General features: G+C 47.4%; 1 protein-coding gene across 25 annotated transcripts in view; it reads right to left on the minus strand.

Moving 5' to 3' along the window:
- The window catches only part of PLS3 (plastin 3), an 81,659-nt gene that overhangs the window by 46,288 nt on the left and 10,999 nt on the right, over positions 1 to 24,372 (minus strand). For 2 of the 25 annotated variants that reach the window (XM_065556798.1, XM_065556791.1), the window contains exon 1: positions 7,324 to 7,350. The exons of 13 other annotated variants lie outside the window; for them this stretch is intronic. The gene's annotated coding sequence lies outside the window, so the exon portion shown is untranslated. Of the gene's footprint in view, positions 1 to 1,115; positions 1,459 to 5,904; positions 6,309 to 7,323; positions 7,351 to 7,414; positions 7,729 to 18,586; positions 18,653 to 19,474; positions 19,730 to 24,372 lie in introns of those variants that run through there. 10 more of the 25 variants (XM_065556805.1, XM_042851200.2, XM_065556797.1 and 7 more) reach the window with 9 other exon arrangements.

The following is a 24,372-nucleotide window of genomic DNA, read 5'->3' on the forward strand; positions in this document are numbered from 1 at the left end:
TCCTTCAAGAACAAGGATTTGTTTGGGGCTGTGTGGGATGGAGGAAGGGAGACCAAAGGGTGGAATCCCCGGCACCCCCCCCCCTCAAGACCTTTTGGGTGAGTTGCAAACAGGCTTTTTCAGATGTTCCTGGGAACTCCCCACACTCAAACTTTTTCCCAGGAGATAAAAAACAAAAAGCTGATTTGGTAAGTCCAGAATCCTCACTTTGGGGAGCTGGTCGAGAAGGAGTGTTGGCTTCTCCAGGCAGTCTTGGAAAACACCCAGGCTGGGGGCAGACTTGCCACCACTTATTCTAGGACCTGCTCAGACAGTTCCTATAACTCGAAGATTTCTCTGACCCAAGCAAGCCTCGCCAACGCACAGCGATAGCCGCTGGCTACGCAATCAGCAAGCATGGGGCCGGAGCTGGAGACTGTGAAACTCAAGCCATTAGGCACAGAGACATTTAGCATTAGCATGTTGGCAGGAAATCCCAACCGGAGCAATTAAGTAGTTAATAAACCTTATGTTAAAAGCACAATTACTACCAGGAATGTAGCCACAGCCCCTAGTACCCTCACTGTGCTGTGCTGCATGCAATCTGGAGCTTCACAGCAGCTATTTAGCTGGTTGGCAGAGATGGAGCACAGAGTGAGGTTAAGGCGATAAGGGCTATGTCTACACTATAGCCGGGATTGGGATCGATGCTCTGAGAGCGATCCACTGATGGTCGATTTAGCAGGTCTAGTAAAGACCCACCAAATTGACAGCAGATCACTCTCCAGTCGACCCCTGTACTCTACCCTGGACTAGAAGAGTAAGGTAAGTCAACAGGAGAGTTTCTGCCATCGACCCCGTGGTAACTCGACCTAAAGGTACGTTGACTCCAGTTATGTTATTCACGTAGCTGTAGTTGCGTAGCGTTAGGCTGGCTTCCCGCGGCAGTGTAGACACACCCAAGGTTGCTCAGTGCTGTGTGCTCTGCCTCCAACACGCAATGCAGGACAGGACACTGCCCACTCCAAATGTGGAGTAGCAGAAACTCTCCTGGGGGAATTCACCCGGCACACAGAGCAAGGAGGCTGCACCTAGGGGTAAGCAGTAGGGGCTACAGATACGTGTCCCAGTATTACCTCACCTCCTGCTGCCTTTCAGATGGCACCACCACACCTCAGGCACTTCCTGGAGAGAGAGGGAAGGATGAAGCACTGTCAAAGGCAAAACGACTCTGGCTGCTTCTCTTAGACTCAGTCCTCGGAACAGCCAGATCCAGATTGCCAGCCAAGCCCCTGGTGATTCGGCCTCCCAGTAAAAGCTCCCTTTGTTTCCTATCAGCAGGCAGCTCCGGTGACAGCATGCAGATAATTTTCCAACACTGGTGGCAGAGGGAGAGGAGAGCGCTAGAGATGCGGTGGACGTTCACTATGCAGGAACCGGTACAGCCTTGTTTAGTAAGACTCAGGAGAACCCCTTGACAAAAGTTAAACCCAGAGACCAGCCTGGACCAGGGGACAGAAATCCATCTGGACAAAAGGGGACGGGGCAGGGAAGTGGGAGACAGAAGCAGGGGCCGCACACCCCACAGGTGAGCTAGGGCTGCCCTACAAGCACTGCAGCGGCACTAGAGCACACCTGGTGAAGAGGCTCTGTGCTGACAAGAGAGCTCTCTGTCGGCAGAATGACGCCACGCCTGCAGCAGTGCTTAGCTCCGTGCAACTTACATCACTCAGGGGGTGGCTTGTTCACACCCCTGGGCGACATAAATTATACTGACATAACCTGTAGTGTGGACAAGCCCTTAGAGATAACACCTGTCCTGGGGAGTAATAAAGAAAAGGGTTAGGTGCTGAGCACCTAAAGACAGTGCTACCTTTAAAGGAAGAGAGCCATTTCCACGTAATAACTGGGAGAAGATGGAGCAGAACAGGTTTAGATTACCATTTGCTAACTGTAAATAAATCTAATATCTTAAGTGGCAGGATGATCATATTCCAAAAACTTAGTTATAAACAAAGCATTCAGAATTTGTCTAGCATGCAGCAGAAACCAGTTAAACTATTGCTCTAACTCAATCTTAAGAGACCTGCTTGCCAACTATTTCCGGAACGTTCTAGTTGAGCTAACATCTGTATTTTAGGAAAGCAGCCACTCCAGCATTAATGCATGGGCCATCAGAAAAACAAAACCTGCTAAATCGGTTTCCTTTACACCTGGATTACAACAAGCCGTAGTCACATCAACTGTGACAATATGGTGGCAGTCCTTCCTGTTAACCGAACGCATGACATTGCAACTAATGGCTTCACGTTCTGCAAGGAGCCGGCGCTCGTTTCAAGACATCTCCCATAGCTGTGCGTGTTGTGGGGAGACAAACAGTTGATTCTGTCTGGAATTTGTAACACCTGATCTCACCGGGTTTCAGCTCCTTTCTCAAGCCGAGCGCGGGAAGGGAGGCGAGAGAGAAAGGATGTTCTTGTCGTTAAGGGGCTGGTATTCAGTAGGTGCTGGCTCTACCATAGACTCATTATGGCACCTTCGGCAAGTCTGACTCTCCCTCTCTGGGCAGAGTGTTTCCTTCCTCCCATCTGGCTGGAATGAAAACCGTTCTGAGCAGGAAGCCTCTCTGACTAAGTGTGAGGAAAACACCCAGCACAGCAGGGCCTCCAGTGCTATGCCATACCAGGCACTTCCCTCCTTGACAAAGGTGAGTCAGACGACACTGCCTCCTCCCAGAAGCCACTGGCCCCTGCGCATCCGATCCTAAGCATTTCCTGACCCTTTGGCTTCCAAGCAGCTGCTCTTCCTTGGCGATTCCCCAGCTTGACCTGCCCAGCATTCAGCGTACCGGGAACTCATTCTTTATGCCTATGGGAGGAGAGGACGCTGCCTCCCCATCCCACCCCCAGAGCTGGGGGCTATAACTCATATCTTCTGAACAGGGCCCGCTGGGGAACTGACCAGCATGTGGGTTACGTGCACGGGCCAACACAATGGGTTGAACCCGAATTCCAGCTTGGGCCAGCAGGGTCTAGACAGGGCCACCAGCTCGAACGGGCTGGGCTCTCTCCAGAGCACTCAGCCTGGTTGAGCTCACGGTGGCACCACATACACAAGCCCTCAGGCGTTTTACAGATAGACCCCGTCCCTGCAAAGAAGCTTATTTCAGTCGTAACTGAGCGTTGTTCCATTCCCGACCCATAACGGAGTTAGACTAAAGCCGTGGGTCTCAAACGTTTGTACTGGTGACCCCTTTCACACAGCAAGCCTCTGAGTGTGACCCCCCTTATACATTAAAAACACTTAAATATATTTAACACCATTCTAAATGCTGGAGGCAAAGCAGGGTTTGGGGTGGAGGCTGGGAGCTCGCGACTCCCCCATGTAATAACCTCGTGACCCCCTGAGGGGTCCCGACCCCCATTTTGAGAACCCCTGGACCAAAGCAAGTTTCAGCAACTGCTTTCACGTCTCCATTTGTCAAGTATCAGAGGGGTAGCCGTGTTAGTCTGGATCTGTTAAAAGCAACAGAGAGTCCTGTGGCACCTTTAAGACTAACAGAAGTATTGGGAGCATAAGCTTTCGTGGGTGAATGCCCACTTCGTCAGATGCATGTAAACAAAAATACAGGAACACTCTCCAAGCAGTTTTCTGATCAATTTGAGAGTCAAACAGAGGCAGGCTTCAAGTTGTGAAGCCAGGAACAAAATGCCACCATAGCAGAGATTTGTACCCATTATGCAGATTACAAATAATACATTTTAACAGAAAAACGCCAAACAATGAATACATTCCTGAACTAGCAACAAGCCACTCTGACACCCAAGAGACCATTATCATGACCAAGAACTTAGTGTATTTTCAGGGGTTTAAGAAGAATTTCAGCTGACAGCTTCCTTACTAGAGAGAGCCGCTGATCAAAATGGCGTAGATTAGATATGGGAGGAAAGCAAGAACTTGATTTTGAGGGAAGAGAGACCATTCAGCCAATAGAAAGAATTCTCTCCCCTTGGTACTAGAAAGAACTAAAGAAAGCAAAAGGAAAATAACTTCTTGCCCTGCATTGAAGAGTTTCCTAGGATGGTGGTTCTAGAAAAAAATCTGAGCACTTCGTAATCCTCTCAAGATTAGCGGCGGGGAGCAAGGATGCTCCTTTACTGCAGAGAGGCTATTAAGTAGGAGACAGAGTCTTTAATAGAAGCAGATAAAAATTATACTACAGTTAGACTGAAGTACCGAATAGCAGAAAAACTCGGCCAGCCTTTCCCTCCCAAAAAGATTGCAAATCTTTGTGAAATTAAATTTGTATCTGCTGTAGTGAAATTAAGTTTTCCTTGCAGACAGCAGGGCGTTCCACTCTCGTCCCTAGAGTAAATTAATTACAAAGGAGGAAAGGCACATGGAGCCAAGGGAACACACTTGCCAACACGGTCATGCCCAAGGCAAGATCAGCCGAGCTCTGCTGCTGCAGAGAAGAGGCAGCTACGAACCTCTGTGATATGCACCAGAAGTTAATGGATATTAAGGCCAGAAGGAACCATTATGACCTAGTCTAACCTATATAACACAAGCCAGAGAATTTCACCCAGGGATTGCGGCATCAAACCCATCACTTCCGGCTGCATGCCTCGAAGAGAGCAACTCTGTCTTTAAAAGCCTCAACTGACACAGTATCCACCGTCTCTGCGGGTAAGTTGTCCAATGGTCAGTCACCCTCACTGGTAAACTGCCTTTTTTCTAGTCTGAATTCACTGCCCTTCACCTACCACTGAAATCAACTTTTTAATGTAAGATGTAAACTCGGGCCCTAAAGCCAGTTTTAGACTAAATGATAGACCAAGGTATTTCATTCTGTACAATTAATATGTGAAGAAGCCATACAAAATTCAGTTTGATAGGCAGCCTTAGAGAATAACTTTTGTGCTTTCTATTAAGGGCATCAACTGATAACTTATTCTACTGGACAAATAATATTTTCAGATCTAAGTTTTAAAGTTAATCAGCATAAACAATAAGCCACCCCAGTCTAGTACTCCAGTATCTGAAAAAGTCTATTAGTGAAAATGGCACCATTACTCAAAGTGACAGCTTCTGTTTAAGGATTTAAAACTAGTGTATTATGGCTTTCAAATAAGCCACAGGGCTACTTTTCACTATGAAACTTCTTATGGAAGATTCGTGTATTTCAGCCTCAGACATCAACATTTCCTAACCTACAATGCCAGATGCCTTCCATTCACTGAAGCACTGTTTCAGATCATGCCAATAATGTGCATTTAAACAAATGATCAGGGGGTATTGACTCCGGTTTGCTGTAATCCTCTGAAAAACAGCATTTGGACTCCAGAGCCAGTAGTAGTCCCAGATACGCCCTCAAAACTTGTTCTTCATGCTTAGATCCTTCATCCACAGAAGCAGATGTGTTTAGCACCTTTTCGCCAGTTACAGCGGAAGGCCAGCTGAAATGGTACTAGCAGTTAAACATTGCAGAAAGCCATTTAAATGATTAAACTATGGTAAGTGCTTGCGGGGGAGGGAGGAAGGGAGAACCACACTCCAGCTAGTTTTTTTAAAGAGTTACCGTATGTTATGTCACTTCACTCTCTAACAAAGACCGCTAACAAACTCTGAATTAGATTTACATCACAGCACTCCGAACGAACGAGAGCCATAGCTAACATACAGTGACATCTGATCAGGAGCACAGATGAAAACCATATTCACCGGGATTTGGTTTGCTTCAGCTAAAGCTACTCGCTTTGCATATCGGGCTACAGCATCAGAAGCTACTACAAAAAAATAAGGGAAAGGTCTCTCAAGCATGCACAAATTCATATACCAACTACCTGCACCCAGGGCTACCAGGAAATGTAGTAAATTTAAGCGAAGGTTATAATGCTGGCTCACAGAATAAGACATCCTTACCTTTCCTCCTCCTGTTCTGAGAGGAGAGCAACCCTGCTCCCTTGCATAGTCCCAGGACTAATGGCACCTTCACCCAGACCCACGCCCAGAAAGTTAATCTGGAAATCCAGCATTCCTCTTACAATTGCAATTCTAAACAGCAAGTTACAACACTTCCTGCCAGCAAATGAGAACATGCTGACAGAATATACTACAACTTAAAATATCCTTCCCGGGAAGCTAGCATTACACTGCAAAACATTCTCTTTCTTTCTTTCTCTTTCTTACACACACCCACACACGCTTCTACCGCTGCCTCTCCAGACCCTTACAAGTGTACTCAGTTCAAAACCGGCCTGTGTACTTTGTGATAAATATAGACATAAAAAGTCCAGCTACTTTTCAAGCCCAAACCCACGCTGTCTGTCCTAGAACACTATAGACAGGCTCCACATCAGACATCACAAGCAAAAGGCGAGTTACCAAGGAAGCATTGTTTATTACGTTGACTTGATGCACAGAAATACAACCATCATCAAGGATAAGTGAGGCAGGTTTTAGATGCTATTCATGTTAAGACATTGCTTTTATTAAGCCCCTGTTTTAGAGGACCATCCATCCCTCCCCCTTCATGCTAGCAAGGGAGAGTACTCCACCGGAATAAAACTCTCAGGTGACTGAAGAATTTAGAGTGTTAAAGAATCAATGGTCATTCTGAAGATTAAAATACTCTTGCCAACAAATTTTCATTGCATTTTATTAACAAAAATACTTCAGCCAGGAAAATGAGTGATCTGGTCTCAACTGCAGCTGAGGCGCACACAGCACAAGTCAGGAAGAGAGCAAGAGAAATAGAAAGGTGGCTTTAAATCTACCTTTTGCACTCCCTTGATCTTGGGTTGGCTGTGCACCAGGGCGGTCCCACTATGCACGTTAGAACAGTCTAAAGGCTGCTCTAACTTACCCTAACTGGAACAAACAGGGCATATAAGGACACCCCAGCCATGCATTCTACATCGGGTACAGGAGTGGATAGCATAGGCTGATATAACTGGTTGCCTGAGGAAGTACACAGTACTACTGTCCTTTGCCTTGAAAAAGGAGGTTCAGGAGACAGCTGTGTCGACCCTGAACTTTTTGAGAGCACTACGCGCAGGTAGGAAGTGTGCTACATAGAACAAAATAGCTAGTCTAGGCAAAACTACTGAAGACATTAAGTAAGATTCCTTTTTTATTTTATTTGTTTTTAAAAGAGAATTCTTATTCCCCCAGCCTTCTGCCCAACCCGACAGCAAGTCTCACTGCTAAGGTGCAGGTGTCCCTTATGAATTATCTCCATTCATGTCACCACGTACTCTATGCATGCTGTTCTCTGCAGGATTTTCCTTCATGAGGAATTATCAGTACTACAACATATTAACTATGACATCTAGTCCTTACCTGGTGGTTCTATCTCGGAACTGTAACTGGGTCCCAGACCATAGTTAAAAGTTTCAGTTTACGAACATGCAACAAGAAAGAAGAAACTTACAGAAGGTCAGTAGCCTGAACGGTTTTCTCTAGGTTCTTTGCAAGTGAGTCGCACGTGACGGCAAGACTTAGATACTGCAGATTTACCACATGGGCTTTCAGACGTTACAAAATCTCTTGGTATCGTGTGGTGTCCTTTAGATGTTCCCTCTGTGCAACTAAACTCTGGATTTCAGGACTTCTTTGCATGCTCCCAAGACAACTCTCAGTACCAGCATCTTCACTCTCCGGATAAAGGTCAAAGGGGCCACTGAGCACTTGAATACCAGCTTCTTCCAATTACCCCTCTCCTCCTCTGGCTACCAGGATACTGCCGAAGAAACGCACACCAGCAGCAGCTCTTGTGTGGGAAAGGTCATGAGACAGAAGCAGGGATGAAGCAGACACAGCCAAAACCCGACAGCTTCGGAGTTTGGCTGGACCCTCAATAATGTAATTCTTCCTTCTATCCCTTCTCTCTCCTGTACCTGTACCTATACCATCTGAATCTGGTGAAGACCAGCATGATGGTGCCTTTGAAAGCGGAGCATTGGCAAGACAAGGAAGCTATGCCATTCCCATTGCGGGGGGAGCTAAAGGAAGTCAGCTGCCAGTGCTTTCAGTCGGTGTGGACACGGTTGTGAGCACTAAGGGGACTTCAGAACCGTAGAGAGCAAGCTTTGAATGTGCCATCAGTGCACAACGTAATACACCCCTTATCTCTTCACATAGCTGTAAAGACACGTTATAAAGTGTTAACTGGTCGTTCTGTACCTTGAGAAGCAGTTAGCTCTCTAAACCTCCGAGTCCAGTACTGTCAATGCATGTGCAATTCCACTCGAAAACCTCAACCAGCATGAAAGCCAGTGCTAGTCATCCCAAAGTCATGCTCTCAGCCACACCCTGGAGCCAGAGCATCTCTGGGAGCCAGTGGAGTAGACAGTTTCAGGAACACTCCCCCTTCACTTCCTAGGGCATGCCTGGTCAGATCTGGTTTCTCTGTTCTTGCACAATAGAAATCTTACAGCCCACTCAATATATGATCTCAAGGGGAGGGGGGGGGGGGAAGGAGCCTTTCAGGGAGATTTACAGAATACATCTGAAGTGACTCTGAAATCAGGATGTTGTCAATTTCGTAATTAAAACCACTCTCCAAATTCTGTAGTTCACTACCCAAAGTGGAGGTGTTGGCACACGCAGAGAGTGTATTTTAGATAAGTCAAAGTCTCGCTCTCCATATGGAGTATGACTGGGAAGCAAATCCACTTGTCAATAAGACAGAACAATCATGCTTATCTGAGCTAGATTCCAGTGATACTAAGACATACCAGTTACACACACACTAATCTCTGAACTGTCACATTCCCTTCTGACAAATTACTTATTTCACACAGTGCAACTACTCTTAACGTTAACAGTGCCACGCCCTCCCTAAATGAACTACGTTTTAGACATAAGGAAACTCAGGCAGAGCAGTTAAGAGATTTGCTCAAGGCCAAAGAACAACCGAGTCAAGAACCGGGGATTAGAACGAAGGGCTAGTCTTCACTGGCAACGTTAAAGCGCTGCCCATGCCTTGTGTGGTCACGGCGCAGCACTAGGAGAGAGCTCTCCCAGCGCTCTAAAAAACCCACCTCCACGAGGGGCGTAGCTCCCAGCACTGGTGCACTGTCTACACTGGTGCTTTACAGCTCTGAAACTTGCTGTGCTGGGGTTGGGAGCAGGGGAAGTTCACACCCCTGAGCGGGAAAGTTGCAGCGCTGTAAAGTGCCAGTGTAGACAAGCCCTACGAAATTCCTGGATCCCTGCAATGCACTCAATCCACTAGGTGCACAGATACTGTCTAGCAGCAATTGGACAGACAGACTAACCATACCTGCTCCTGTAAGAGCCAACCGGACCATCCTAAAGACATACAGAAATCTCCGAGAGGTTTAAATTACAAACACTGAAGCCAAATCTGACCCAAGGAACTAATTCATCCAGCATTGAGAAAACCCCAGGAGGGCTTGATTTTTTTATGTATTTAATATTTGAAAGGCAAGGTAGAAGAAAGAAGAGCTATCGATTTGTTCAAAAGCCTTTGGAGCCATGATGCACAAACCAGCAACTCATAACAGGTCAGAAGTAGAGAAAGCAGGACTTTTAGTTCAGAGCACGCGGAGGAGCAGCCCCCAGAGGACTTGCTGGTAACACAGCAATCGCTCGCCTTGTTTCCAGCTGCTAAATTTCATTTTAAAGGCAACAAAATGCACGTTCGACACTCCCCTACAAACCTAGCCACCTAAGCAACAGCTGGAGCTGCAGTAGGCACATAGTGTGGTCACAAGTGGGAGAGGGGAAAGTCCAAAGCATGAGATTCCACGTAACCACTTGTCCCCCTCTTTCCTCCAAGCTCAACACACCTATCAAAGGGGAGGGAAGCTGAACGAACGCACCCACTGGAAAGCAACCAGTCACCCTTGATTACAGCTGGATGAAAGTCCGACAAGGTTCTTCCAGTGCCCTCCTAAACCAGGTTAGGGAGTAGGACCACCATTGCAGTGACCCGCAGGCTCCGGACAAGAGGAAGCCGGCTATTCCTGTAACCAGGGGGAGCTGCAGAGGTACCTGCCCATTGCTGCAGGAGGCAGGGCCAGGTGCAGGAAGCCAGGACCTGTTGGGGTAAGGCTGGAGACTGGAGCAAAGTTTGTAGCAAAAGGATTAACGAGTTTTGACATGGATGTCAATATTCACAAATCCCCAGGAGCTCTAGAGCAGGGCCAGAGGCCTCCTGGGAAGGAGGCATTGATGGCGTCACTCCACATTCCTCCTCCCAACCTTGGGAGGCTGCTGGGGCCAAACTGGCCACCTGGACGGTTTAGAGCAGCCTTGGGACTGCTCTAACTTACAGATAATAAATTAATAAATAAATGCTCTAATAAATTTGTTAGTCTCTAAGGTGCCACAAGTCCTCCTGTTCTTCTCTAACTTACACTGACCGATAAGAGTCTTGAAAATAACACTCGGCTAACTAGGATCAGTAGCCTGGCTTCCAACCTACACCGGACACACACACCAGGGCACCCCACCAAGCCACCAGGTTAGGCTCTGCCCTAGCTGCGGCATGAAGACCCTTTGCGCCACTGAAGCAGTGCAAACAGAGCTTGAAGGAGCTGTGGTTCCTTCAGAGATTTCAGGGTCATAAAAAACAAAACTGGGGGGGGGGGGGGGAAGGAAACAGGTGGCTGTTGTGCCACTCCAGTCACCATCAACTTGCCCTTGAGGCCTTGCCCTAAAGTCAGAGCTTAAAGCATCATTTAACCAGCAAAAACAAGGCCATCTGCCCTGCTCCATTAAAGGCTTCTCACGCTCCGTATCCTGCACCATTTACAGGATGGTAGGTGTAGTTAGGTTCTCAAGAGAAAACAAACGGCCCCACTAGACAGAGAACCAGTGACAGGGGAAGCACAGATCAGGGGCTAGAACTCCGGAACAGGACCACCTGTACTGCCCACTTCTTCGTTTGGCAGAACGTGCCAAAGGTCTGTTTGGCAGGGTTTTGGCAACTAACGCTGGTCTCTCCACCCCCCTGTTATTGACTTTGACTGGGATCCACGCAGAGCCACAAACAATTCAAGACAAACTGTCACCAGAGCCCTGTGTCGGGCACACCAAGCCAGCCCAGGGGGTTCTGGAGCACGGCCAGTTGGCTTTGGTGGCAGCTTCATTTACAAACCGAATTCAATTAAAAACTCAAACAGCGCCCTCTCCCCTCTGCGCTTTTCATATCAAATTCCATTTCACGTCGCTCCTCTTTTCCACCGCCACCCACACCCACAGAGTCAGTTGTGAGCATATTGCTGAAATGTATATCAACATACAAGGTGTAGGAAGAGTTTGACAACTAGGGAGCAGGTGGAACACCAAGGTTAACTTTCGCAGTTGCCCTCTTGAGGTTTCAGAGTTAACACCTCTCTGAGCTATTGTTTCAGGCTGCCCGCATCAGGAAGACACCATCACAGAAGGTGTGCTGTGTGCATTCAAGGATTTATTCACAATCACAGGGGCTAGAAGTTTGTGTGTTTGCCTTTAACAAAGGTTACATACTGGAGTATGATTCTGCAGCTCACAAAGGATATTAAGGACTACGTTCCACTTCTCCGCTAGCCCTGAATATCAGAGTTTGGTGTAGTAGCTAAACCCCTATTCATGCAGGGGAGGTGATCAAAGATATTCCAGGAGGCTGAAGGTGTAACCTGAACACAATGCAGAGGGCACCTCGTTTCTTGCTATTTCGTAAGCAGTCTCTCGAATAAGCTCCCCGTATCCACTCATTTCCTGACGGTGACAAGGGGGAAGCATATGTTACCGTTAGGAGTGAATCACCCACTTTTTTACATCTCAAAAATTTAAGGTAAGAAGCATGGAATGGGAGGGGAGGGTTGAAAAGGGAAGAGATCGTGCTGTCCAGTGAACCCAGGAGCACCTCTGAAATTCAGACTATGTGCAAGGGGAGGAAATCTCTCCTCCAGTTTTTGCTTACAACATTTCTGCAGATTTCACAGCAAGAAGCAGTTGTCAGCTACATTATACTTAGCAAGGCCAAACTGCAGAGAGCTCAGAGAGTGCTGCCCTACTGGGACTGGTTTAGACCGGCATCTGAGCAGTGTCACAGGGCCTGACCTCATCAGCAATTTGGGGGAATCCCCCACCTCTGCTCTACCAACAGGAGATTCGGGAAAAGCAGAGCGGGACTTTGTCTTATAAAAAGGGAGGTGAAGCTAGTAAGAACTTAAGCATGGAGTATTTTTAGCCCAAACCAGACTTCCCCTGCAAGGTGCACTTTGTGCTATAATCAGTGAGCACAGCAATTACAGTAAATTGGTTGCTCAGAAAAGGCACTTCACTGCTAGAGCGAGGGAGAGCTGAAGGGGGAGGGGTAGCTGAAGTTTACAAAGGACAAGTGCAAAAGGAGCAGATGTAAAGAGACAAGCAGTGAGCAAGGAGGAGGAGAAGGAAGAGGGAGTACCCATTTCCCCAAAGTTCTCTGTGCAACGGGAAGACCAAGAGACATGGGCAGATTTAGGCTCAACTATGTCTCATCTAAGTACCACTCATCTTGCTGCTCAGGACACTGCATCACCACCTCCAAGCCAGCTGCTGGTCTACCAGGGGTGTTATTCTGCTCAACCATAGACAGTGAATGTAGAGGCTTGTTTACATGGGGAAACGGACTGGAACAGCTCCTCGCTTGGACACAGTTCTGGAGTAGGAGTCACTTGTACTGAATTCCAAAATAACGTCCGCACAGAGAGCTGTCCCAGGCGGTTTTCCAGTGTAGACGAGTTCTTAAACAGTTCACACTTTGAACCCAGACATAAGCCTGGGTCTTCACAGAATGAGCTTCACCTTTTGCAAGTTAACCCAAGTGCTCCTTAATGAGTCAAACAAGCGTGTAAGGAGCAAAGTCTTCTTTTGACATGCAGCAAAAGTGTGACATTCGTGATCATTTAAAACCAGTCAGATACAACCAGTAGTTAAGTTGGCTTTTCAGTATCCCAGTGTGGGTATGAGGAGAGAGTAAGAAACTGTCCTTGCCTTTCAGCTTTCCCTGTCACAAGGGATATTCTGCCATTTGAACGGCAGCAACTAAAGTCCGCACAGTTACCAGCCATTTGTGCTTGTATCTTTCATTGCACAAATTCACTTTTGAAATAAAGACAGTGAAACGTTAACAGGCACTTTAAAGCATATACCTCATTTTAAGTCAGACTTATGGATTTTGCCTAACATTAAACACGCCTTTGTTTTGTTTATTTTTTCAGCAGAGCCCGGCACGGAAGGGTTTGGTCAGTGAGTGACTGCAGAAGTACTATATTAAGTTACCAAGCAGAAAGCAAATTGCTGTAATGGACAAGGCGGGATTGCTATTCAGGGAACAGGCTGTGGCTCTGCCGATGACTACAGCAGAAATGGCAATTAGGCATCACCTGACCTCCGGTCTTACAGCATCTCTCTCTCCCCAGTTTGCCCGGAGAGATCTTTACACTAACACAGTTAGAATAGAGGGGAGTTGTCCGAGCAGGTATTCTACATGATGGAAAATGCTGCCAACACACAGAATACTTCACCTACCAATGAAAAAGGTAGAAGTAGTAACTAGACCCATTGTCGGAAGCATTCTTACCGAATGCACACTTGTAAAATTGTCTACAAATTCTAAAGTAACCCCACCACCATAGCGCCAAGCAGGATCCACACCTTCACTATGACAAGGACAGACTTTGAACTCATCAGTATCTCCAGGTGTTAAGAACAGGGTGACCAGATGTCCCGATTTTATAGGGACAGTCCCAATATTCGGGGCTTTGTCTTATATAGGTGCCTATTACCCCCGTCCCAATTTTTCACACTTGCTATCTGGTCACCCTCCTTAAGAACCCCTGGATTTTATACGGCCAGCTGTCAACCACATCTGTCTTAAGTGCCTCTAGTAGTAGCTAGCTGGCCTATTGGTTCCTTGAAGCCAAACTGGTCACGGTCAAGTCAGGAACCAGAATCATGAACACTCATGCCTCAGACATCTTGGAGCCATTTCCAGCTGTTTAGCTCAGGACTAGATTTTCTGGTTTCTGCTAAAAATTGTTCCATCTAACTCTTAAGCCCCTGCTGGGAAATCCACTGTGACAATGGCCCTCTGGAGTAGTGAGCCCCAGGCTCTTTGGTAGCCCGCTCTGAAAGCTTTTTAAATGCTTAATGTGACTCAAGCTATCCCGGCTCACACATACAATGCAGGTCGTTATCTGTCAGACTGCGAGGCTCCCATCACCATAGCTCTCTTGATGTTGTTCATTAGTTAACTGTCCGAAGCATTCAGGCCCAGGAAGAACTAAAATGACTTCCAGCCTTCCTCAGTCCATTTAATCAGCTCCCCCACGTGACGGACCCTGAAGAGTTAGTTCATAAATTACCCCTCAGTTTGCATTAGCAGCCATGTAACCCGTCGCCGTAGAAGTCGGGTTTCTCGCTGCCTCTTACAGGTTAGTGTTCACCTGGCCATGTTATGGCACAGCAGCAGTAGCCCACGAATTTCAGGGATATTTTACATTAAAACATTAACTTACCAGATTCCCTTCCCCATGCAGTCCTGTGACCTGTATGGACTGCAAACCATTGCCACCTGGGCTACCCGAGTGCCAATGGGGTCACCAATGTGGCTGTCACACGCACAAGGACTCTCCCACCAAGGAGTAGAGTTGTCCTGAACATTTCAGGAACATCTCTGCTGGCCAAATGTAGGCTGCTTTCCATCAGTGCCTCAGCTCGCCCAGGGGGTGCTGAGGTGTAGCAGGGCTCAGCTAGGTGCCAGTGTCAGCTAATCCCAAGACAAGGCCAGGGCAGTAACAGTGCACAAAGGAGGATTTTATAGGTCATTCCCTGGTCCAACACCCCTGCAGGTTGCTGAGGACTCTACAGGAAAATAAGTGAACATGAGGTTTATTTTTGTCTTTTCCTAAGGCTGCACACCTCTCTGTAGGCATCTCCAGAGCTTCCCCTGAACCTGCGGTGTTTCGTCCTACTACACTTTCGCTTTCTGATCGAACGCACTCCCTTCCCTGATGCCTGATTTTTAAAGCTTGGTCTAATCACTACATTTTAAAAGGTTTCAGAGGGGTAGCCGTGTTAGTCTGTATCAGCAAAAACAGCAAGGAGTCCTTGTGGCACCTTAGAGACTAACACATGTATTTGGGCATAAGCTTTCGTGGGCTAGAACCCACTTCATCAGATGCATGGAGTGGAAAATACAGTAGAAAGATATATACACACACAGAGAACATGAAAAATGGGTATTGCCATACCAAGTCTAATGAGACTAATCAATTAAGATGAGCTATTATCAGCAGGAGAAAAAAAAAACTTTTGTAGTGGAAATCAGGATGGCCCATTTCCAACAGTTGACAAGAAGGTGTGAGTAACAGGAGGGGAAAAATTAGCATGGGGAAATAGTATTTACTTTGTGTAATAACCCATGCACTCTCCGTCTTTATTCAAGCCTAATTTAATGGTGTCCAGTTTGCAAATTAATTCCAGTTCTGCAGTTTCTCGTTGGAGTCTGTTTTTGAAGTTTTTTTGTTGGAGAATTGTGACTTTTAGGTCTGTTACTGAGTGACCAGGGAGGTTGAGGTGTTCTCCGACTGGTTTTTGAATGTTATAATTCTTGACGTCTGATTTGTGTCCATTAATTCTTTTGCGTAGAGACTGTCCGGTTTGGCCAATGTACATAGCAGAGGGGCATTGCTGGCACATGATGGCATATATCACATTGGTAGATGTGCAGGTGAACGAGCCCCTGATGGTGTGGCTGATGTAATTAGGTCCTATGATGGTGTCCCTTGAATAGATATGTGGACAGAGTTGGCATCGGGCTTTGTTGCAAGGATAGGTTACTGGGTTAGTGGTTTTGGTGTGTAGTTGCTGGTGAGTATTTGCGTCAGGTTGGGAGGTTGTCTATAAGCGAGGACTGGCCTGTCTCCCAAGATCTGTGAGAGTGAGGGATCATCCTTCAGGGTAGGTTGTATACATTTTAAAAGTAGTTTGTAGTTTTAATTTCCTTAGAAAATTTCTCCAACTCTTGAGGAACATGTTATTTATTGGCTTATGCCACCTCCACCTTCCTAAAACACTAAGGCTAATGAGAAAAGAGGTCTGGTTTTTACATAGTTATCTTGATCTCCACTAGCATTTTGAGGCACAGGTAGTTTACCTAGGTGTAGTTATTAGTGGCAAACCCCAGGTGGCAGGTTTGGGGTTGACTTCAGCTAGCTACACTGAGGTAAGAGCTACATGTGACTTGTCTCACTAGGTTTACATAATAAGTTTTCTCAATGTTAAAAAACAAAAACAAAAACCACTTTTTGAAATGAAGGCAAAGACTTAGTGTACGATGGCTGCAATCAAACCAGACCCCTCACTTAGCAGATTCGCTACTCAGTAAGTTTCATACATACTTCATGGATTGTGTTTCACCTTTGCTAAGCTTGTTTTCTAACTAAGCAATTAAAGAGAGATTCTAAAGCATACCAAACCTATTTCGACTGGAAGAACACAACTCTGCTTTGCAGACGGATAAAACTCAAATATTCATGGTGCATTTTACCCTTTATCAGTGTACTGACAGTGCCTCAAAAGCATCCAATGTGGACCAAGGCCAACACCAACTCATGTGCATTCTATACAGAAGACTTGATGTACCAAAGGACAGTGTACTCTACACATAGTATGGTATTGCCCCTCCTACCCTCTGCTGGACTTTTAATGGCTCCCCTAAAGCAAGACAGAGCCTTTATCACGAAGCTGAAGCGTTGACAGGTAGGAAGATAAAGGACTACGGACTAGTCAGAAAAGACTTTTAGATCGCACCAAAATCTCCAGATGTTCATATGTGACGGGTGATGGACAAACAAGGGTCAGGGCTCATATTTATCTAACCTGGGAGGCCTCTCCTCCCACAACCCTCTGCTCCCTTTCTCCTTCAGATCCTCCCCAGAACAGGGCCTTACATAACCCCAGTACACATACATCACCAACCATGCTAGCTTTGATCTTTGGAGAAAGGGCAGAGATAAGCCTTCTTCACATCATTCTACAACTGGCAGATGTAACTTGATGCCATCTCTCCAGAAGGGTTAAGGTTACAGAGGCCAACACCTCCAAAACCTTCCCAGCTGGACACCAGCAATGCATGTTTTACAAGCTCCGGATTGGTACATTCAAGGGCACTGCATTTCTCTGCGTTCTTGATTTAATTAAGCAGGGGCAAGCACCCCGGAGAAATCCTGAGCTCAAAATTGGATCAAAAGGAGGGGCGATTAGACGGTGGGAGCAAGATTGTGCTGGGACCTCCCCCGATCATTCTCCCCAAGAAAGGGATCATCGCATCCCTAGCCAAGCAGCGCAGAGCGATTGTAAGTAGAATGAGCTGCAGTCTGGGTTAGAGATTCGATCACAAGAGCTTTAATGACACAAAACACATCCAGGGTCCAGATCTTCCCCTCCACTCCGGAGCATTTATGGAAATCAGGGCCCAGGAATTTGCCTTCCCTGCGGTGGTATGGTGGAAGTTATATCAATAACATGGTCACTTTACCACTCTCTCCTTTTCCTACCCCCTTTGTTCATCGCACCTACCGGCTGAGTTCTGCCACAACCCACACTAAGATTTTAGGAGCAGGGAATGTGTTTTTACTGTAAAAACAACGAGGAGTCCTTGCAGCACCTTAGAGACAAGCAAATTTATTTGGAGATCAACTTTCAAAAGCTCATGCCCAAATAAAATGTGTTAGTCTCCAAGGTGCCGCAAGGACTCCTCGTTGTTTTTGCTGATACAGACTAACACGGCTGCCCCTCTGAAACCTGTCATCTTTTTACTGTGTGTTGTCACAGGACCTAGCTCGGCGGGACCCTGATCCCCAGCTGATAACCGTGGGCACTACTGCAATGCTAATAATCACGCTTAAGGGCCTAAATGAAACAATGTTCTTTTAACTTCATATTGATGGCAAAATGCTTTGTGCATGAGCCGTGAAGATGGGGACTGTAAGGGAATATTGTTGCCATTAACTCAACCCCTACAGCCCCCACAAACAGTTGGAGATGAGCACACTGTTGCTTTGAACCAGAGTGTAGAACATTTTACTACATCTTCTACAGTAGTTGGTACTCTGCAGGCCAGCTCTACACAGCTGCATCACTTATAGCAAAGACAAACACTGCTTTCACCCAAGAAAAACAGTGACAGATTGGAGTCACTGCCTGCCCGCTGGACTCCTGTTCGAGATTCCAGGGAGTGCTCCAAAACAGAAGAATATTTAAGCCTGTCTCCAGAATAGTCAGCGTCCTGGAATCTCAAAGCCACAACCCTGCTTAAAACCCAAACACAAATATTCACTTGATAAAGTCTGTTTTGCACAGACTCTTGCCAGAAGACTAGCAGGGAAGAGAATGGAAGATCATTACGAAGACAAAGTAAACGGGGACCCAGTATTTACATTCTTTCCAAAACTTTCTTCACCAAACAACCCCAATCTGAACTGTGGATTCATAGGATGGGAATTCCAGTTACAGGGATGAATAATCGTAATACAAATTTCCATCAATTGTGTCAGTGCAGTTATGAACATAGTTAACTTTGTTGCTGATCCACCAACTTTACCTGCCTTGAGACAGCATTCAAGTCTCCCAGCAGCACTCCCCAGCAAGTCGGACACAGCAGCCCTGGCGAGTGGGTAGGAATTCGTTTTCCCTCCCTCTTTCCAACAGAGTAAGATCAGAGGCACGTGAAAGTTCGGCAGCAGAACCACCCGTTATGGACGCCACGTTATTACGGTCACAGTAAGCAATGGGCAGGGCAAACAGGTTAACTTCTTTTAAAGACTGCTTATGCTCTATGCTCAGGGGCCTTCTCAGCGGATTCTCCTGCAAAGAGGAGAGTAAGACCTGCCCTACATATCCTACATCACAGGGGGAGAGGCTAACAGCAGCTGCCTAGATAGGTTACAGCTGCTTCTCAAGGCAGCACCCTCAAGACAAGCAGGGGAAGACAAAGGAAGGCACCCTAGATCAGTGGTTCTCCACCAGGGATCTGGGGCCTCCTGGAGGGCTGTGAGCAGGTTTCAGGGGGTCAGCCAAGCATGGCCGGCGTTAGACTCGCTAGGGCCCAGGGCACAAAGCCGAAGCTCTGTGGGGCCCCAGGCAATCAGGGCGGCCCAGAGAGGGGGGCAATTTGCCCCAGGCCCTGCAGGGGCCCCCACGAGAATATAGTATTCTAGAGTATTGCAACTTTTTTTTATAGAAGGGGCCCCCGAAATTGCTTTGCCCCAGGCCCCCTGAATCCTCTAGGCAGCCCTACAGGCAATTGCTACCCCCTAATGCCAGCCCTGCAGAATAACAGTTGTGTGGCACAGGTGGGCTGTGGAGTTTTTAAATAGCATGTTGGGGGGGGGGGGGGGCTCCAAAAGAAAAGAGGTTGGGACCCCCTGCCCTACATGATGGCATACTACTGATCTACCACTGCCCGAATTTAAGCCGATAATTCTGTTACCTTTCTTCCTGTGCATGGGAGATCTGTCAGAAGTCTGCCTTCTGCATCACAAAGGGCTGATACTAGATCATACCAGCATACTAACTACAAAGTACACTTACTGGTCCAGTCTCTTTGTATTTGTAGCCCACGAAAGCTTATGCTCATCAGGGCTAAAAAGTACAGAAATAGAAGTCTCCAGTTTAGTCCATTTTAAGAAATTAATGGGGATATGACCACTCTTGTTGCCATTGTGAAATAAAATCCACACACACAAAGCTGCGTTTCATTACAATCGCTAGAGGTGTTGCAATTTGTGTTAGTTACACGCACGGCTATTATTGATAAGGCTGAATAGTTGCAACATGTCAGTGTTACATTTGAATGAACTATGCAAGTTATGCCCCTTATCACTTCACCGCACTGAGGCAGAGCATAACCTTGTCCTCTGTCCAAGTCACTGTGGTGTCAGGCTACGTGAGGGAGTTGAGAAAAAGGGTGGGGATCTAGAGTGACTTTGCTCTCCAGGTCTTACAGTTATTCCACACAGAAGAGTGGGAGAATATTGAAGTATGTTGTTAGACACCCAAAAGTGTGCAAATGCCAGAGTCAAAGGTTGCACGTCCCCTTCTGTGCATGCAATGCGACAGGCTAGTTACAGGATTACATACCCTATTTCCCTGCTAGCTTTGCTACACATTTAGTATCTAAATATATTTCATTCTTTTATACTTGGTGTAATCCTAATGGAAGAGTAAGAGGTTTTTAGGGAGGGTTTTTTTTTTTGGCTGGTTGGTTGGTTGTTTTTAGAAAAACCCACACTTCTGATGAGTTCAAAAGGACATTGTTAGCAGCTCCACATCAGCATTTTGGACTTATATTCTTGCTTCACAGAAAGACAGTAGAGCTATCATCTGGAGTAAGTGCACCAGAACCAGTTTTATCAAGCAGCAGTTAAAGCACAATCTCCGTAGTTAATAGGAACCAGGTTGCTGGGGGGGGGGGGGGGGGGGAGGGATTATCCACTGCATTCCATACGCTGAGAATCAAGAGGGAATGACACGGCTCTAGACGTGCGTATATTTACTCCCCCTTTCTAAGTGCAATGCCAGGTTGTCCAAATTCACAGCAGCGTTTAGCATGAGACATTGGACGTTCTGTTGCTTTTTCTCTGTTTTCCAACTCTGCCCTTTTCACTTTATCTCATTGCAGGGAATTTTGCCTTTAGTTGGGCATGAATTTGTGACCAATCGTACAGCAAGGATCTCAGCATTTACAGGTTACTCTTACAAAGGGTAAGGGCTCACTGTGGCGTTAGTGTTTTCCTTCTTTAGAGTATTTTAAGATTTCCACACGTGTTCTAGAACAGCCTGATTCCAATGCTGCTGAAGAGCGTTAGCTTCTTACATCGAAGACTGTCATCTTGCTACAGCAGGAGTCAGTTTCTTCCACCTCTAAGCGAACACACAAACTCTTTAATCCCAATTAAAGTTGTATCCAGCAATTTAAAAGTGATTCCAACAAAGGCTCCAGCCCTTAGACTTTTGGGCAACTGAGTCCTTACTGCTACAAAAGGGAGTTGTATAAGCCACCTCCGGTATATTTACACAGTGCCTTCCAGAAGTGACACACACCACTTCCCGCCCTGAAGATCTTACAGTCAAAGTTAAGAACCACCAGACATAGAACAGACCAGGAGAAAGAGGGGCCGTGTGGTTTCAAAGGAAGTAAGATAAGGTGTTTGGCAGAGGAGGACAGGGAAGCCATTCCAAGCAAAGAAAGCATGAAGCCCAGAGTGGTCATTCTGGCCTGTTCATACAGAGCCATCTCTTCTTATCCACTCCCCAGTTATCCAAATACATGGCATACATCAGTGCTTGTGGCCAAACCTTTCTGTCCTCCAGCCTTTTCAGAGGCAGATTAAGGTTTCCTGGGACCCTGAACCAGAGCAAGGGGGGGAGCCTTTCCCACCCCTTCTGCCTGCAGCCCTGCCCCCATTCTGCCCCTTTCTGCCACGGAGCAGGGTCAGGGTGTGGGAGCTTCTCCTGCCCTGCCCTTCCAGCGGCCAGGGCTCCAAGCTTCTGCCACCCAGTGGCGGATTTTTTCCAGAGGCCCCCAGTTGGTCGGGGCTCCATTGACCCAATGGCTAATTTGCCACTGCTTAGCTGAAGTGTCCATAAGCCTCCTCCACCCCGCCACGAAGAGTAACTGTCCTGACGGCATTTCTGCATTCTGGACGTTGAGGATGCTCGTGGTCCCTCTCACCATTCCCCTGCATAGGAGGGAGCCGGGCGGAGGAGACACAGCAAGCGGCTGAAGTTCCTGGCACTCCCTGAACCTCTGTAACCCGGTTCTCTCTGCCGCAGACAACAGCTCCAAGTAGGAAAAACCCAGAGCCAAGATCCTCACAGATCAGAAAATGCCCCAACGGAGCTCAAACCCAGCCCGTCACTACCACTGCCCAGAAAAGGCGGATTTGCAGCAAGACACATGGGGATGGGACCTCTACACCGGTTCCAGTGACCACGCTTCCCTTTCCTGGTGTGGACGCTCATAGCCCAGCGCCAAACTCGCTGGGGGCGTTGCAGCGGTGCTCCAGGGAGTAACAGTTCCCCCAGAATCCTCAGCACTACACTTGTCCAGGGCTGTTTTGAAACCACAGATTAGGGGTTCTCCACCCTGAGGAGAAGGGACAAGAGACCCTAGTGGTCCCTACTTACTCTCAAGTTAAACCCATTAAGCCATGTCAGCCAACATCCTGGGTGTCTCAATCGGAGTTCGGACCAGGGCACAGAAAACAGACTGCTCCGGGGCACGGAAAGATGATCTCATGGCCATGGACATAGGTGTGGTGTCCAGGATCCAGCTGCTGGACTTCTCTGCAGCCTTGGACACAGCTGACCACACCTCGGTGAGGCAGCAGGAGCGGACCGCCCAGCACGCCCAATTGCTCCTCTCCAGCAGAGCTCAGGGAGTGGTGAGGGGTAACTGCTGCTCCTCTCAGACAACCCTCCTCTGCTGGGTCCCTCAGGGATCCATTCTATCCCTGCTCCTCTTCAATTCCGACAGGAGATGCCAGGCAGAGATGTCGTGGGCTCCGCTGCCAGCTGGTGACTCTCAGCGCTACACTTCATTCTCCAGCGGCGCAGCCACGGTCACTGCTAGCATGTCTCACGCCTGCGAGAGATCAGCTCGTGCAGGGAGAGCGGCCAGTCCAAGTTGAACTCAGGCAAGACTGAAGCAATGCTGATTAGAAAGGGGAACGGAAGGCTTTGCACCGCCTGAAGGCGCACCGCCCCATTTGTCAAAGTGTGGCCAAACCGGTTTGACTCCTCACTAAGTCTGGATGACCAGGCAGCATCAGTTCCCAAAAACGCCTCCTTACACCTCCAGCTTGCTAGGAAGTGACGTCCCTCCCTGCTGGACGAGGACTTGGCCACAGCAACCCACGCATGGGTCACTTCCCGGGCGGGTTCCTGCAACTCGCTGTATCCGGGGCTGAACATGAAGGTGATGCCCGAGCTCTAACAGCTGGGACAGAATGTGGCTGCTGCCGTCTCCATGGCTCAGGCCACCGTGAGCACATCAAGTGCATCCTCAAATCCCTCCTCTGGCTCCCAGCCAGCTCCAGACGCCAGTTTAAGGCCTGAGTCCGACTTTTCAAAGCAATTAGTGGGTCAAGCTCCAGCTACATCAAAAATCAAATTTTGATCTATGAACCACTGCAATAGCTGCACTTTTCGGGATACTGCTGATCACAAAGCCCTGGACGAAGCCTGTGAGAGCTGGGAGAAAGCATTCCCTGTCCAGAGGATACGACTATGGACCAGCCTTCCAGAGAAGACCAGGCTAACAGAGTCTGACTGTCTTTAGAAAATATTGCAAGGCTTTCCTCTTGGAGAAGCCTTTTCACTGTGACACAATTTGAACGCTCCTTTTATTCCCATACCACTTGTTCCTTTACCTCACCCCTGCCAAAACAAAACAAAAAAAGCCATTCTACCCACTCCAAGCAGAATTCGGGCCTGAAAGGAGCAGGGCCAGAGACACGATGCAGGGACACTGCTATTGATTTCATGTGAGAGTTGTAAGACACTGTGGGAATAGGCTGATCGTGCTAATGATTCACAGGGTAGCGTATTCAGTCTGTTTTTGCCTAAGCATAGCTGAAGCCCAGGTCAGTTTTTTCCAAAAAGGAAAAAACAAAATCTGAATCCTAGAGGCAGGGAAGAGTCAGCAAGAGAGAGCACCCACCTCTTCAGTCACTGATGTACTCTGGTAGGGTGCAGAGATAGGACCCCAAGTGTTATGAATTTATTCCTGGGCTACAGAAATCTACAGTCACCAACCTGCATTTTTAAAGAGCTTGTAGGACCTGTTACAGTACGTGACACAGTCCCTGTTTCTCCAAGCCTCTTCTGAAAAGCAGCAAGAATCGATGCTGGAAAATCAACTGCTATTCAGTCATAACCGAATTACCTTGCTTTTGTTGGTTTGCAATCAGGCACTTAGGGGAACTCTACACTACAAAAATTTAAGTCGACTTAAGTTATGTTGACATACAACCATCACGGTAATTGAATCAGTTTTACATGTCCACACTACGCTTCTTGGGGTGCTTGTCCCCACTTACACCAATTTAACTGCCAGCGTGGGGCATCGCAGGATGGTTTCTGAAAGACAGCAACAGTTGATGTAAGCAACCGTGTCTACACTGACACTGTCCATCCAACTACATCAACCTAAGCACTGTGACTCTCACGGAGGTGGAGTTGTTAATGAATGAGTTCTATCAGTCGACGTAAGCGAACTCCGTAGCGTAAACCAGACCTTAGCATTAACAGCCTCAGTGACCTAGAGTAACATACCAGTTCCTGCTGATTTAGTGATGAACAGTTCCTCTGAGGGCTTCCCATAGC

The sequence above is a fragment of the Chrysemys picta genome, chromosome 9 (assembly GCF_011386835.1).
Source record: "Chrysemys picta bellii isolate R12L10 chromosome 9, ASM1138683v2, whole genome shotgun sequence".
Classification (NCBI taxonomy): Eukaryota; Metazoa; Chordata; order Testudines; family Emydidae; genus Chrysemys; species Chrysemys picta.